At 38.7% G+C, this 16,803-nt stretch overlaps 1 protein-coding gene and 1 long non-coding RNA gene across 4 annotated transcripts in view; both read right to left on the bottom strand.

Annotated features, from left to right (window-relative positions):
• Window positions 1-2,763, bottom strand: part of met (MET proto-oncogene, receptor tyrosine kinase) — a 61,892-nt gene extending 59,129 nt beyond the window's left edge. Inside the window, exons 1-2 of one of the 3 annotated variants that reach the window (XM_017474323.3) lie at window positions 2,683-2,763; window positions 2,359-2,492 (exon numbers count right to left, since the gene is read on the bottom strand). The gene's annotated coding sequence lies outside the window, so the exon portion shown is untranslated. Of the gene's footprint in view, window positions 1-2,358 lie in introns of all 3 variants that reach the window. The other 2 variants (XM_017474322.3, XM_017474324.3) reach the window with 2 other exon arrangements.
• A 2,902-nt stretch (window positions 2,764-5,665) lies between these two features.
• LOC128633452 (uncharacterized) lies at window positions 5,666-9,704 on the bottom strand. The gene is made up of 3 exons (XR_008396835.1): window positions 9,348-9,704; window positions 7,681-7,765; window positions 5,666-7,107 (listed from the first exon to the last, which is right to left on the bottom strand). It is a non-coding gene; the product is annotated as an uncharacterized LOC128633452 (long non-coding RNA).
• Window positions 9,705-16,803: the final 7,099 nt, after the last annotated feature.

Genomic DNA, 16,803 nt, shown 5'->3' with positions numbered 1-16,803 from the left:
CAGTTAGATTTTACCGTCCAATCGGCAGCTTATTAGTGTAAATTCTAAGTCTCGTGAGGTAATTTATTCCAAAATCGATAGCATAATCGTTGTAACACACAAGTCTAGAGTTTTCACGACGTATAAAACGGGCAGGGATGCATCGATACTTTATTTTTTTTTTAAACCGATATCACGAGACCAAAACGATCGACATACTTAATAGTAATCAATCAGAGGTGTTGTGAAACATCTACAAAATGTCTCTTTTTCACATGCAAAATTCGCATTAAGCAGTAACCGAGTATATCTGAAGGCCATTAGAAAGCCATTCTGGAGCAAGCCCTGTGCAATTCCTTCCTACGATCCCCGAAAGCACTGAAATCACTAGGTACTATTTTAAAACAAAGTGTATCATAACAAGCTGTCCTTCGAAATAGGCACACGAAAAAAGAACGGAAAAAAAAAAAAAGGAAACAACCTTGCAATTCACCACCAACCGCTGTTAACATAATGAGCGAATTTCAAACATCTACACGACATTTATGTGGTCGTGCAGCGGCGGGGGATGAATCACTGCCGCCGGAGAAAGCGCCCGCAAGCAAGAGGCTAACTTTAGCCGGCCCTCGAGGGAGCGGTTCATAAACTCAATTAAGGCGGGCCAGGCTGCAGCCACTGAAGAGGTGATTTATCTTTTTAGTTGGCTTAAACGCTTTTCATTTAGGAGGTCTGCTCTCTAGAGCGAGAGAGACGGAGGGAGACAGAGAAGCGCTTCTTATGTTGCCTCCTGCCATCAAGGCCACTGGAGAGGGCTGACTACCCTTATCTGTGCCTCACTAAAAAGACAAACAAGAGGAACAGCTTTTTGGATAAGAGGAACCATTTTACTGGAACTGTCCACGTGTTAATAAGTAATTTGGTAGTAATTAATTTGCGATTTACCTTGCAGCCCGTTTAAACCGGATTTCACATTTCGTTTGTAACGTTTAACGAATCCCAAACTGCTCGCTGATTAGAGACGTAAAGTGCACTAGCTAGGGCAAATTGAAAGCCTCGATGCACAAACAATTAGCAACAAAACATCGTCAAGGGGCGTTACGAAGCAAAGTCATTTGAACCTCCAATCAGAAGCTTAGTGTGACTTGTAAAAAGAATCGTGAGGTAATTCGTCGACAAGGTCGATATCATAATCATACCACTAAACCCTTATTAATTACGCATGGGGGTTTATATTTTTCGAGACATAACCTGGAGAAAACGCTAATTTATAAAGAATAAAATTGTCAAGTGCTTAGATTGATACTCCTATCAGACGACACAGTCAAAAAAATATGTATTTTAGTTTGATAGGGAAATGATACAGCTGTGTTTTTGTGGAAAAACTGTTTTCCCTATACAAAAGCCCTATTCGGACGGGGGTTAGTTTTCAGGACGTATGTCTGTAAAATAATCGTTACTGTGGAAGTCTGTGATATTTATCATCATTTCGCATGGGATAAACGATTTCTATAGAATTACACTATACCTGACATGACTTTGTAAGTAGCTAACATCCAAACTCGTTAGGTAGATAACGTTAGTATCAGTAGACTACACGTGTTAGAAAGTAGACGTTTTTGTTGTTGTTGTTGTTTTTCACTTCGTCATATTTTACCCAGAGGTCAATTCGCATGCAATTACTTTAACCTGGAGGGCTTTTTTACAGGCCGCTTTATAGAAGGTAAAAGACGCTGTAATCTTCACCAGCACGGGAAAAAGCAGTCCGGGAAAAATCCAGAAAAATAACTGACATGACCAGTTTAAAATCATAGAGAAGCTCTGGTAATTATTACACAACCCCGTCTCCGTATAAAAATCCTGTCCGAATACGGCTAAAGACGGCTGAACAGGGAGAGAAATCAAAAACTAGACGTTTAACATCCTATCAGCTACTTGATGTTGAGTAACGCCGGAGAAGTCATCCACAACACCTCCTGAGATACTTCAGAGAAATATACCATGAATGAATTTATCGTGATATCGTGATATCACGCGGTCATATCGCCCAGCCCTACCATGTAAGTGCACTTATTTAGGAAGATATTTGGGATTTCACACAACAACCTTCAGATTTATCTAGCTCTAAATGTAAAACGTGCAATGAGCGAGCGGCACATAAAGTCAGCAGAGAAAAGATAAACAGCACGTTTTGTTTTAATATTTACAAAAACAAGAGTCTCTCTATACAACAGCCCGAGGATCAACATGCGTAGAGCTTGGTTTAGCAAGACGTAACCATGGTAATGTAACCGGACCACCAGTTCAGATTTTTTAAACAAACTTCTTTTTTTAAGTTTTAAAAAATTATACATATTAAATACAGGGGGGAAAAACACTTACCTGTTAAAAAGGTAGCCTCACTGTCGTTGACAGAAAGAAATATATATATATATATGTATCCGAAATCACATCTTCACAAATTCTGTTAAGCGACACACGCGCGCGCCTCTGTGTCAGTCTCGCGCAGCATCGGTCTGCCAAAGACAAAACAAAAAGTTTCCCTCGGCGCTGAGTCAAAGTCTCCTCGTTTCACGTACGTTTAAAAAATAAATAAATACTACAAACAAACAAACAAACAAACAAACAGGAGAGAAGATCTCTGATTGTACCGCGATACCGGTGTAACGCTCCACTCTCCCTCCGCGTGCGGTTATGTATACAAACCGTTAATGCTGTTGGTGTAGCTCGCGCAGTGCGCGTGTGACTGGATCCAGTGATGGTGCGCGAGGCTTCAGGTGAACGCGGACTTTTCGCAGCGGTTTACGTCATGAGTCGCCGAGCACGCTGATTGGTCGATGAGGATGGATGGTTTCTTCTCATTATAGTTTACTAAGAAGAAGAAGAAGAAGAAGAAGAAGTGAAAATAATATCGGATAAACGAATTAGACTTCCTTTTTGTTTTGTTTTTAAATACAAAAGTGTTTGAAATTTTTTTAACGAGGATTTTATTATTATTATTATTATTATTATTATTATTATTATTATTATTATTATTATTATTAGGGGACAAACCCCCAAAGGTCTGACACAGGCTGTCTGAAGGCAGGAACAAAATAATAATAATAATAATAATAATAATAATAATATAGATAGCACACGTTTGTACCTTTAATCTGAGTAAGAATGTATAGTGCATTATTATGCATTAGTCCACTATAGCAAGTATTTACTTCCATACTGGAGAATATACAGCACACTCCTAAAATCCCACAATGCACTGCAATAGCTTAGTGTCCAAGTGATGTAACCTTGGGGATGCAGGACTCCCATAATGCACTTCACAGCTTGTAGGGAACAGGCAACTACGCTTGATACAGAGGTGCAGGATTTCATGGGAACACATCTGGTGTTTGGTTTAATATTTCACGATCATCGCAACATAAATTAATAACTTATCTGACATACATTCTCAGAAATAAAGATTCCAAACACGTTGCTTGTTTGGTTCCATAAAGTACAAATACAAAACATGTCCTAGAGACAAGGCAAAGTACAGTTAAGTACCTTTATACTGTGGGTATTGGCTTTTCCCAAGGATTTTCCAAAATTACTATCGACAGTGTCTCATAATCACTCTCATAATCCTTTTAGACTTGTATAAATAGGGATAATTGGCCTAGGGTCATCTCTAGTTTAGTAAATATCAGTCCTTCTAAATGCCCGATTGTTTTCTTTGGGTTCAGTGGAAATTCATCCACAAGATGCTCCTTAATGCAGCAGAATGGAGCACACTTTAACCAATAAAATCAAATTAATATTCTTGGCATGAGTATTATTTTATTTTTGCCTAAAAAAGGGTAGTCATTGTTTATTACACAAGCTTATGTTTGTGTTAATGATGTGCATCATGCTCTTGGACAGTGAAGATCCGGTTGGATGGATGGAAGAAAAGGCGGGGGAAAGGTCACTCTGCCAAGCTGACTCTGTAATGAACTAACCCAGCGTGTGTGTGTGTGTGTGTGTGTGTGTGTGTCTGTCAGTCAGCTATGACACACTCGGCAAACATGATTCACTCATTCAGCTTCACCGCACCACCTGTTTCAAGCACGTTTTCCGGTAAACAGCTCACATTTCACAAATATTTGAGGAGATTTATTATTCCATGACTTATTTGCCATTCCATGCTCCTCTTCCACATTTTATATCAGTTTTATACTAATTAAGTGCAGTTATTGTAATGCAAACTGTTGCTGTGCCATCTAGTGGTAATGCTATGAACTACACTCACACCTTCATGTATAATTAGCACCCCGTGTGTCACATAAAACTTGAATCACATGGTTACTGGTAATAAAAGGAAAAATGTGCAATTTATCATACAGCTGATTTGACAAAAAAAAAAGGTGAAACTGTGTGTGGGTTTGTGTGTTTCCTACAACAAGGCAACAATACAAAACACACAGCTTGCATATTCCAGCCAACATTTTACCCAATTCCAGGGCAGACTAATGATAGGTTTGTTAGCTAGACCATGGGGCAAGTGGAAACTCCAATATGCTTGCTCAATCCAATGTTGTGGTTGCCTGGAAAACTTAAAGGCTAAAATAACTAAAATAATTTAATAAGGCAAGCTAATTAGCTAGTTAAATGCATTTATACAGACTAAGCGAAATGACTGAGTGTATATATACACCGATCAGCCATAACATTAAAACCCCTGCCTAATATTGTGTAGGTCCCGATTGTGCTGCCAAAACAGCTCTGACCCGTGAAGACATGGACTCCACAAAACCTCTGAAGGTATGCTGTGGTATCTGGCGCCAAGTCTTATGTCGGTAAGTTGCGAGGTGGAGCATCCATGGATCAGACTTGTTTGTCCAGCACATCCCACAGATGCTCGATCGGATTGAGATCTGGGGAATTTGGGGTCAACACCTTGAACTCTTTGTCCTGTTCCTCAAACCATTCCTGAACAATTTTTGCAGTGTGTCAGGGTGTATTATTCTGCTAAAAGAGACCACTCACATTAGGGAATACCATTGCCATGAAGGGGTATACTTGGTCTGAAACAATGTTAAGGTAGGGGGTACATGTAGTAAACATCTGTTATCTGCACATGCCAAGCAAGTAAACAAACATCTGTGCAACCAAGCACACTAAATATGTCATTTGCAAATTTGTTGTCTTTATTTTGTAGTAAGGGTATGCAAACTTTTGCACTTAGTAATGAAGATTAGAAAGAAGACCACACAGCACATCTTCCTACATTTAAGAGTTCAACCATCCATCAAGTGAGACAAACTTATTGTCCAGTTTTATTTATGACCTTGAGGTCAATACAGTGCAGGATAACTGCTGACCAGACCGTATTGCTACTGTAAACCCTAATTGATGTTTGAATTATTACAGGTTCATTCAGGGGACACACATACATCCTCTGTTCATCAGCACGGCAGTGATTTAGCTCTCCACTTCCACAGTCAATAATATCATTAAAGATATTGTTTTTTACAGTTATTCTGATTGGCAGTTGACATGCAGGAGCAGTCCGTCAGCATCAGGACTCAAACTCTCGTACATTGTCATAAACCAGACTAAACCCATACATACAACCCCTGGCAAAAATGATGGAATCACCACACTTAGAGGATGTTAACTCGGCTTTTTTTTTTACTTCATAGCAAATAAACAAATGACAGATCAAAACTTGTTTTGTGTCATTGTTTAATAGGTGAACATTCTGGCTTAGTGAAACATACCTCAAACAAATGAACCTGAATTATTTTAATTAATGGCATATTGTTTTTTCAGAGATAAAAAATATGGAATCACTCTATGTTGAGGAACAAAACATGGAATCACCTTGTAATTTCCATTTCTAAAACAAATACCAGCACATGTCAAAAAATGCTAATAAGTCTGCAGTTAAAAGAGAGCACTTGCAGAGCTTAACCTTGGACTTTCTGAAAGGAAACATAGCTGCAACAACAGGGTTGTCAATTGAAACAATGGAAAGGATTATAAAACTCTGTGTAAATCCAACACAGAGTATGGCAAAAGATGTTGGTTGGTCCCAGTCAGCTGTGTCAAAAATTTGGTGCAAGTATAAACAAAATGGGAAGGTTATAAAAGGAAAACATACAGGTATACCAAGCAAGATGGCAAACGTCAGGATAGAAAAGTCAAAGCAATATGACTCAAAAATAGAAAATGCACAACTAAAAAAATGAAAAACAAATGGGTGGAAACAGGAGTCAATCTTTGTGACAGAACTGTAAGAAATTGGCTGTATGAAATGGGATTTATATAGAGAAAAGCCAAATGAAAACCAGCACTAATACCTAAACAGAAGAAAACAAGGTTACACTGGGCTAAAGGGAAGCAATCATGGAGTGTGGATGATTGGATGAAAGTGATATACACAAATCACAAATCTGCATTGGACAGTCAGGTTTTCATTTAATATCTGTTGATATTTGATAGAGTCCATGATGCCATGTGTCCTAACAAAATGTCCAGGTCCTCTGGCAGAAAAACAGCCACAAAACAGCCTCCACCATATTTAACCGTGGGCATGAGGTACTTTTCCATATGGCTACCTCTCTGTGTTCGCCAAAAACCACCTCTGTGTTTATTACCAAAAAGCTCTATTTTGGTTTCATCTGACCATAGAACCCGATCCCATTTGAAGTTCCAGTAGTTTCTGGGAAACTGAAGATGCTTGAGTTTGTTTTTGGATGAGAGTAGAGGCTTTTTTCTTGAAATCCTTCCAAACAGCTTGTGGTGATGTAGGTGACTTCAGATTGTAGTTTTGGGGACTTTCTGATCCAATTCGCAATTCTCCATCTGTGATCCTTAGAGATTTTTTGGCCACTCAAACAATCCTCTTCACAGTGCGTTGAGACGATATAGACACACGTCCTCTTCCAGGTTGATTGATAACATTTCCAGTTGACTGAAACGTCTTAATTATAGCCCTGATGGCGGAAATGGGCATTTTCAATGCTTGTGCTATTTTCTTAAAGCCACTTCCCATTTTGTGAAGCTCAACAACCTTTTGCTGCACATCACAGCTATATTCCTTGGTCTTAATCATTGTTGTGAATGACTAGGGGAATTTGGCTTATGTGTAGCCTCATATTTATACCCCTGTGAAACAGGAAGTCATGGTTAAACAATTTCCTGTTCCTAGTCACCCAGGTGTACTAAAAATGTTTTAAAATAATCAATGGAAATATACTTCAAATATACTTTTCTCATATGAATTCATAGGGGTCCCAATCATTGTTGCATACTTGTATTTAACACACACACACATATATATATACACACACTTTTTTTTTTTTTTTTGGGGGGGGGGGGGGGGGGGGGGACGACGACTGTGTTTTGTTTGCAATTGTTTGATATCCATGAGAGCAGAGTATTTTTGTGAGTTTTTGTGAACTAGGTGACATAATTTTATCTTTAATCCTTTATAACAGCGTGTTTTAAGGATTTATACATGATTTGACATCATGCATCATTTACAGTTAAGTAGTTATGATATGATTCCCACCGTGGCCCTGTGTGTGCGGAGGTTGCATGTTCTCCCCGTGCTGTGGGGGTTTCCTCCAGGTACTCCAGTTTCCTCCCCCAGTCCAAAGACATGCATGGTAGGCTGATCGGCGTGTCTAAAGTGTCCGTAGTCTATGAATGGGTGTGTGAGTGTGTATGTGATTGTACCCTGCTATGGATTGGCACCCTGTCCAGGGTGTACCCCGCCTTGTGCCCGATGCTCCCTGGGATAGGCTCCAGGTTCCCCGTGACCCTGAAAAGGATAAGTGGAATAGAAGATGGATGGATGGATGGATGGATAGTTATGATATAAATGACTGTGTTCTTTAGAACAAGCTCAAAATATAAGACACAAATAAAGAAATCTGAAAGAAATATGTCTCCCTGGTGAATCTTAAAGCAGCTGGGGGTTAAACAAGCATTTTATTTTATTTCTCTCTGAAGTCAGTTCTTAGTCTCGTTAAATATTAAGTGCTAAAACCTCTAGTGTTGTTTTTTTTATTACATCACTGTGTATACAAGCACATACTGGCACCTTCATGAAAATTAACAAAAATTAACATATAAAATCAGTAACGTGCTATTAGTGATAATATATTGAAGCCTATGCATCACTATATCAGGATGCTGTTTAGTTCAGCTGCAACAGAATCCTTTTGCAAATGTAAAGTTAAAACTTGATAACACCTCCTCTAGAGAGAGAAACACTGCTGAGCTCCAAGCTCCTTTTAAAGTTCAGAAATATTCTCGGATTTGTGCATGTGGATGTCTTTTTTAAATTCAGACGACATATTGTATTTACAAGCGGGTTTGAATCTATACACTAAAATGGCTTTTGAAAAACTGACTTTGTGATCCAAGTCTTAACCTCCTGGCAGAGGCAACTACATTTATTTTTGTTTTTGTTTTTTTAATGTTTATGTACAAAATTCCAAAGTGTCAAAGTAACTTACAATTTACAATTATTTTCGGAGCTTTCTGAAATTTTACTTTACTGATTGCTCTCAATCTGTCATTTTCCTTCCACTTTTCCTTTTGGTTGTCACGGTGGCTGCAGAATAAGAAGGTAAGTCCAGACTACTCTAACTGCATCCACAGATTCCAGCTTGATTAATTTTGGAGAATCTCTAGACGATCCCAAGCCAAGTGTGACATATAATCTCTCCAGCAGGTTGTGGGTCTGCCTCTGGGTGTCCATACAGTAGGATGTGTCTGATACAATTCAAATCAGGGGTCATCTTCGTAAAGTACCCAAACCACCTAAAATGGCTCCTCACAATTCAGTCACAATCCTTTCTCAGATTGTCGAGCTCTTCACCCAATCATAGAGAATAAATCCAGTATCCCTGCAGTGGAACCTCATTTCTGCAACTCTCTAGGTCATTTCTCACAGCTCATGTCTATATGAGCACAGGGATGTACACTGGTTTGACCGATACACAGAGAACTTTGTCCACAAACTGAGCTCCTACTTCACCACCACAGACTGTTGTCTAAATCGATTTGTTTAAACTGAAATAATCTTTATAGGTGCCAATAATTTTGCAAGCTATTCTATTTGAAAAGAAATGTTATTACGAGATTTTGTATGAGTCATGTGTATTTTAGACCATTCTTTTGTAGGGTGCCAAAATTTATGGATTTGCCTGTTAGTCTAAGTGTAAATTAACCACAGTAGCTGAGAAATCAAAGTAGGTGCAATCTCTCTCTCTCTCTCTCTCTCTCTCTCTCTCTCTCTCTCTCTCTCTCTCTCTCTCTCTCACACACACACACACACACACACACACACACACACACACACACACACACACACACACACACACACACACACATACCTTTTATCAGAGCTTCATCGCTTCATTACACAAAAACTCACCACAACAAGCACAGTTCAAGGACACAAGTTTCAGAGGAATTTCCTTTCAGTAATATTTTCCTGCCAGCTGTGAAAAGACAGAGAGCTTGTAATTCAATGTTATTCATCAGTTTCCACGGTGATATGATTCAGTTCAGTAGAAATAAACACCTGGTGCTGATAGGTAGTAAATTAGAGCACACCTTTTTGGGCTATGTTTCAAAATCAACATCGGTAGATGCTCTAATTGCAGCCTCCACTCCGTCATGCGATACACACTATTCCCCGAGGCTGTCTCTCGTACTGCACGTCTTCACCGCACACAAACCTTCATATTAGACACTCTAATATAAACAAATGACTATAGTACATCAATATCTATAGTACAATATATCTATAGTATTTAGTATAGTATATAAACATATATATATATATATATATATATATATATATATATATATATATATATATATACACACACACACACACACACACAGTATATAGTATAGTCACGTATATCTATAGTATAATATATATGCTTTATATAGCATATATACTGTGTGTGTGTGTGTGTGTATATATATATATATATATATATATATATATATATATATGTTTATATACTATACTATGTACCTACAGTGTATAGTATAGTCACATGTACAGTGAGGGAAAAAAGTATTTGATCCCCTGCTGATTTTGTACGTTTGCCCACTGACAAAGAAATGATCAGTCTATAATTTTAATGGTAGTCGTATTTGAACAGTGAGAGACAGAATAACAACAAAAAAATCCAGAAAAACGCACGTCAAAAATGTTATAAATAAATTTGCATTTTAATGAGGGAAATAAGTATTTGACCTCCTCTCAATCAGAACGATTTCTGGCTCCCAGGTGTCTTTTATACAGGTAACGAGCTGAGATTAGGAGCATACTCTTAAAGGGAGTGCTCATAATATCAGTTTGTTACCTGTATAAAAGACACCTGTCCACAGAAGCAATCAATCAATCAGATTCCAAACTCTCCACCATGGCCAAGACCAAAGAGCTCTCCAAGGATGTCAGGGACAAGACTGTAGACCTACACAAGTCTGGAATGGGCTACAAGACCATTGCCAAGCAGCTTGGTGAGAAGGTGACAACAGTTGGTGCGATTATTCGCAAATGGAAGAAACACATAAGAACTGTCAATCTCCGTCGGCCTGGGGCTCCATGCAAGATCTCACCTCGTGGAGCTGCAATGATCATGAGAACAGTGAGGAATCAGCCCAGAACTACACGGGAGGATCTTGTCAATGATCTCAAGGCAGCTGGGACCATAGTCACTAAGAAAACAATTGGTAACACACTACGCCGTGAAGGACTGAAATCCTGCAGCGCGCGCAAGGTCCGCTGCTCAAGAAAGCACATATACATGCCCGTCTGAAGTTTGCCAATGAACATCTGAATGATTCAGAGGACAACTGGGTGAAAGTGTTGAGGTCAGATGAGACCAAAATGGAGCTCTTTGGCATCAACTCAACTCGCCGTGTTTGGAGGAGGAGGAATGCTGCCTATGACCCCTGGAACACCATCCCCACCGTCAAACATGGAGGAGGAAACATTATGCTTTGGGGGTGTTTTTCTGCTAAGGGGACAGGACAACTTCACCGCATCAAAGGGACGATGGACGGGGCCATGTACCGTCAAATCTTGGGTGAAAACCTCCTTCCCTCAGACAGAGCATTGAAAATGGGTCATGGATGGGTATTCCAGCATGACAATGACCCAAAACACACGGCCAAGGCAACAAAGGAGTGGCTCAAGAAGAAGCACATTAAGGTCCTGGAGTGGCCTAGCCCGTCTCCAGACCTTAATCCCATAGAAAATCTGTGGAGGGAGCTGAATTTTCGAGTTGCCAAACGTCAGCCTCAAAACCTTAATGATTTGGAGAAGATCTGCAAAGAGGAGTGGGACAAAATCCCTCCTGAGATGTGTGCAAACCTGGTGGCCAACTACAAGAAACATCTGACCTCTGTGATTGCCAACAAGGGTTTTTAAACCAAGTACTAAGTCATGTTTTGCAGAGGGGTCAAATACTTATTTCCCTCATTAAAATGCAAATCAATGTATAAAATTTTTGACATGCGTTTTTCTGGATTTTTTTGTTGTTATTCTGTCTCTCACTGTTCAAATAAATCTACCATTAAAATTATAGAATGATCATTTCTTTGTCATTGGGCAAACGTACAAAATCAGCAGGGGATCAAATACTTTTTTTCCCTCACTGTATGTCTATAGTATAGTATATATATATATATATATATATATATATATATATATATATATATATATATATATATATATATATATATATATATATATATATATGTATATAGTATAGTATAAACGCAGCATAATAAAAACAAAGAGTAGTGATTTGTAAATGTACTTTGTCTTGTATTTAAACAAAAACCATATAAAGACAAGGTATTTGACCTAATCAGCTGCATAGTTTTTTGAAGATAAATGTTTATTTAAATTGATGCATGCAACACTTTCCAAAAAGTTGAGACAGGGGCGATTTAGGACTAATAGCGAAGTTGAAATAAGAACGTGATGTGAAACAGGTGAGGCGATCGTCTAATCATAGTATATAAGAAGCCTCCAAAAAAGGCCCAGTCCTTCAAGAGCAAGGATGGGCCGAGGCTCGCCAATCCGACAACAGTATAATATAATACAGGGTGAACTGAATCTTCAAATGAATCTTTCTGTTATTTTTTTTTTTCAATTTTCCATACTCTCCCAACTTTTTTGTACCAACTTTTTTTGATTCTTCAGCGTCTCTCTTCTTTGTGTTTTTGTCCTGTTACACACCGATGACCAACTTTCCGTCACGTTCCTTTTACATTTCATATGAAATCAGAGCAACAGCTGCCGTGATGCCCTGAGGGAAGAGGAAACAACAGCTATAGATCAGTATTTCACTGACAGACTGGAGAGGTGAGGTCATGGAAATGTGAAATGAAAACAAAGTGCTTGTCTCGCAATACATCTTTATTCGTATTCAAGCTCAAGATCGAGAAACAAGGGCTACTGTGTGCCATAACATGTACCCTGAGCCTTACTGCTGATGTATCTGTAACAAAATAGGAGCTGACTCCATCATTTATTTTTATGTTTACTACTATATTGGTGATTCCATGATTGAAGTGTCATTGTGGTGTGTATATATTACAAATATGTGTGTAAAGTAAAGCTAATATACATTTTAAACAACATATTATACATTAATTAAACATACAAAACCTAAAAACAGGCACTTTACTTTGAAATATAACTTTATTATTTTTCCATTAATGGGTGAATTTATTTATCGTTGTATGAGGCCACGCCATACCTCCAGCAGCCAGCAGAGAGCAGCAGCAGTGTACAGTGAGCGCAGCCGTTCAAGAGAATTCACTTACCCATAACCCTCCAGGCTGATTAACCTGACCTGGATTGCCTGCACCTGCCAGGCAGGGTATTTAAGGGCAGCCTAAGTGGCTGTTCTGTGTCCCATGTTTGTAGAGGAGAAACTGGTCCGGTCCGGTCCGGTCCGGTCCGGTCCGGTCCGGTCCAGTCTGGAACGAAGAGGCAAAAGAACTATAAGGATCAAAAAGAGAAGAAACTAAAAAAAGCTTTCTTGGAAAGAAGAGAAAACTAAGGAAGCCTATTCCCTTCGATGTCTCCTTTGCTTGGTTTTTCCCGCCTTTTCCCTCTACACTCTCAAAGCACAGAGATCCCTGGTGTGATCCTCGCTTGGGGCTTCCTAGTCAAAGTGCACTACTCTCACTCTTCCTGCAACCTTATTACTTCTTCTATAAACCCTGTTTGACCATTAGCATACAGGTGGTTTTCCACTGTGATTGGGCCCACCTTAATCTGTCCTGTTACAATCATCTCATGTTTCAAACATCCTTTTCCATTATCGGTTATAATGCTTCAAATGAACGTCTTAGTTCATTCATTACATTTGGCCAAGTCACATATTTAGCAGGAAGTTGAAATTTCCTGAAGATCACATGAAGAAGGAGTTCTTCATTCTTTATTTTCATGCAATTAGCATGGATGCTAGCCAACCACATTTTGTGTGTTTGCGAATTCTATGCTAAAAAAAAAAAAAAAAAAATTCTCAACCATGTTATTTCAACCCTGTTACTCATTTTAGAGCAAACTACAGCAAAGGAAAGTTAAACAACACAATTATGGAATCGTCCATAGGCCAACAACCTTTTCGGTGGACGGTAACCATTAGCATTAACATTTTCACAAAATCTTCCGTTAAAGTTTTACCACTTAGCTCTATGTCTATATGTGAGGTGTGTGACATTAAGAGCTACAGAATAACAAACTTAGATTTTTAATTGAAAGAAAGAAGGGATAAGTGAGAATTAGAAATGACAAGTAACGTGCAGAAATGTCACCTGTCCGTCATCAGAAAACCCCGCCCACAGAGACTGTCCCTCAAATAAACGAGATAGACTCCACTGCACAAATAAACTTCCAAGGTGTGGAGATGGACCTGATTCAAGTCCTTTTACAATTCCTAACCCCTGTACGCTGTACAATACCGAACAACACATTTAACACATTTATCCAGGCTGATACACACAGTTGCATGTCTCCACCCCCATGAACTTTTGGCTTGACTCCACTGGGATAGGAGGAGCTAGATCAGCTCCTGGACTTTTTGTTCTGCAGTGAGGGGGTACCTGAAATAAACCCATCTGTAGCAAAAGGATTAACATAAACATCTATCTTATTTATCTTATCTATCATCCGTAGAAATAGACCAGCAGGGGGTGCCATTACATAAAGCAGGGCTAAAATGTACAAGTAGTAGTTCAAGACTAAGAAGAAGTAGTTATGCTGCTAATTACTCATCTTAAACTATTTTAATGTTTAACAACTAACCTCGCAATCGTCATCAACAAACAGTTTAACAGTTTATTGCAGTCGGTCACCAGAATAAGGATAAGGCATCGTGTTCGCAAGCAATCACCAAAAGACTGTACTAATTGCTACGTAGTTGAATGTCCTTGTGAAAGAAGTGCATTTTAGTGTTTTAAAAATATATATTTAATATAAAACGTCCATACTATTAAATTAGTATTTATACTTTATACATACCTTAATATGCACTAAATGTATTATGTTTGGAATAACATATGACAACTTAAGTGCAACGGTGGCTTGGTGCTTAGCATGTTTGCCTCACACCTCCAGGGTTGGGTGTTCAAATCCTGACCTGTGTGCATGGAGCTTGCATGTTCTACCTCAGGGTACTCGGGTTTCCTCCCCAAGTCCAAAGACATGCACTGTAGGTGCATTGCATTCTGGGACTCCAGTCCTAGAATGCACTCTACTACTTTACTACTACTACTACTACTATGCGGGATTTCTCATTAACCCTTTACTGCATGAATTATCACGTTTGCCTCACACCTCCAGGGTTCGGGTTTCAAATCCCATATGCGTGGAGCTTGCATGTTCTCCCGGTGCTTCGGGGTTTCCTCCGGGTACTCCGGTGTCCTCCCTCAGTCCAAACACATGCGTTGTAGGCTGACTGGCATTTCCAAACTGTCCGTAGTGTGTGAATGGGTGTGTGCTTGTGTCCTGCGATGGGTTGGCACCCTATCCAGGACGTCCCCCGTCTTGTGCCCCTAGTTCCCTGGGATAGGCTCCAGGCTCCCCTGCAACCCTGTGTTGGGTAAGCAGTACAGAAAATGGATGGATGAAAGTATACTATTTGAAGTATCTACTGTAATTTTTAACTAATACTTGCATATGTTTATATTTATATACCTATTATAGCTTTTTCTATTATAACCTAGTGTAATACCATTCATATTATCTGATCAATAAGCTACTGTACATATTCACCACCCATAGCCTTGAAGTTTTTTAATTTACTGTATATTATTACTATATATATATATATATATATATATATATATATATATATATATATATATATATATATATATATATATATATATTTTCAACCTGTAGTACCTGTAATGTGCAAAGATCTGTCTGTCTGTCTGTCTATCTATCTATCTATCTATCTATCTATGCACTTAATGTCCCCATGAAGTGCCTTGAAATGGATAGTGTTATTTTATGCGTTGAAGTAAATTCCACTGAAACAGGAAATCAGGGCGGGGTATATTGGGTGGCTCGTCCCCCTTTTTTAAATAGCCAATGGCGTTTAGATTCCCTCATAGCCAGGGCTAAGCTGTATTTGACAGTAGGTACCATGAATTTTTATAATTTTGGGGGCGGGGCACTTCGGATTCTAGAGAGCAATTGATTGGACAGAAAATCTGCTGAGAAGCTAAAGTGCAGAATGATGTCATCAAAATTGGTGGTAGAGAGAGACTGTAAAGTTTGAACGCATATATCTTCTAAATGCGAATTTTGTCATTTTGAGTATGCTTCATACTCACATGGGCGGTCATTAGCTCAACCTAGCATGCAGTTCTTGCTAATCTTTTTTTTTTTTTTTTTTGCCAGCAGGAAGATGCTTTAAATAGTACAATGTAATTGAAGTAAGAATGTACTCTCTACACTGAGAAATGAATTGTATTAACGTGCTGCATTTCCATGACTCTAATTATTTCTGTTGGAAAGTATGCCCTTCCAGTGAGTTCCAGTGAATATAACCTCCATGTTCAGCAGTTAAACTTATTAGCCTCTCTCTTAGCACGCAAGCCTTGCATGACTTATTACATCTGACCTTAAAAGTTTATAACTGTGGCGCTACGGTATGACTCAAAAAATCCACTCCCATCACCATCTTAAATAGTATTAATGACCTTGGCGATGACTTTGCTGAGGTGGACTGCAAAAGCTCCCCTTTTTGGAATCTAGGGAATGAATAAACAGCGGGGCTAATGAGCGAGGACTGGATCTGAAGTGAGCCTGGGTTTAGCTGTTTATTTCACTCAGACTCTCTGCTCTTTAAACACTGCCTAACTGATGTTTATAAAAACCTGGCATGACTCAAAAGGCCAGTGCCATTTTCCTCGGTGAGTTCCTCGGAGATCAGACATGAAAGCTGAACTTAATTCTCATCATGTAAAGTTATAAAGCATTAATACAAATCAGATATGAAGTATATATTTAGAGTGAGATCTAAACTGGACGCTTTAAAAATTTTTAAAGTTTGTTAAAGTTTTATGCTATTTGATCCTAATTTAATTACCAGTATGTACAGTCTGTGCGTAGGATTACGTAGAGTTTTAAAGTCCTTAACTTTTAATCAAAGTCTACTGCAGCATCCGTGAGAAAGTACTAAGTCCTAAACAATTTTACTGTACAAAAAGAGAAATCCGCACTGAACGATTTGCATATTCATCATTATAATAAAAATGCAACCTTCTTCAAGAGCGTCTAAGGTTCATTTTATAATG

Source organism: Ictalurus punctatus, chromosome 8, assembly GCF_001660625.3.
Source record: "Ictalurus punctatus breed USDA103 chromosome 8, Coco_2.0, whole genome shotgun sequence".
NCBI lineage: Eukaryota > Metazoa > Chordata > Actinopteri > Siluriformes > Ictaluridae > Ictalurus > Ictalurus punctatus.
Note: the sequence above shows the minus strand (reverse complement) of the source record. Positions and strands in the feature narration are given on the sequence as shown.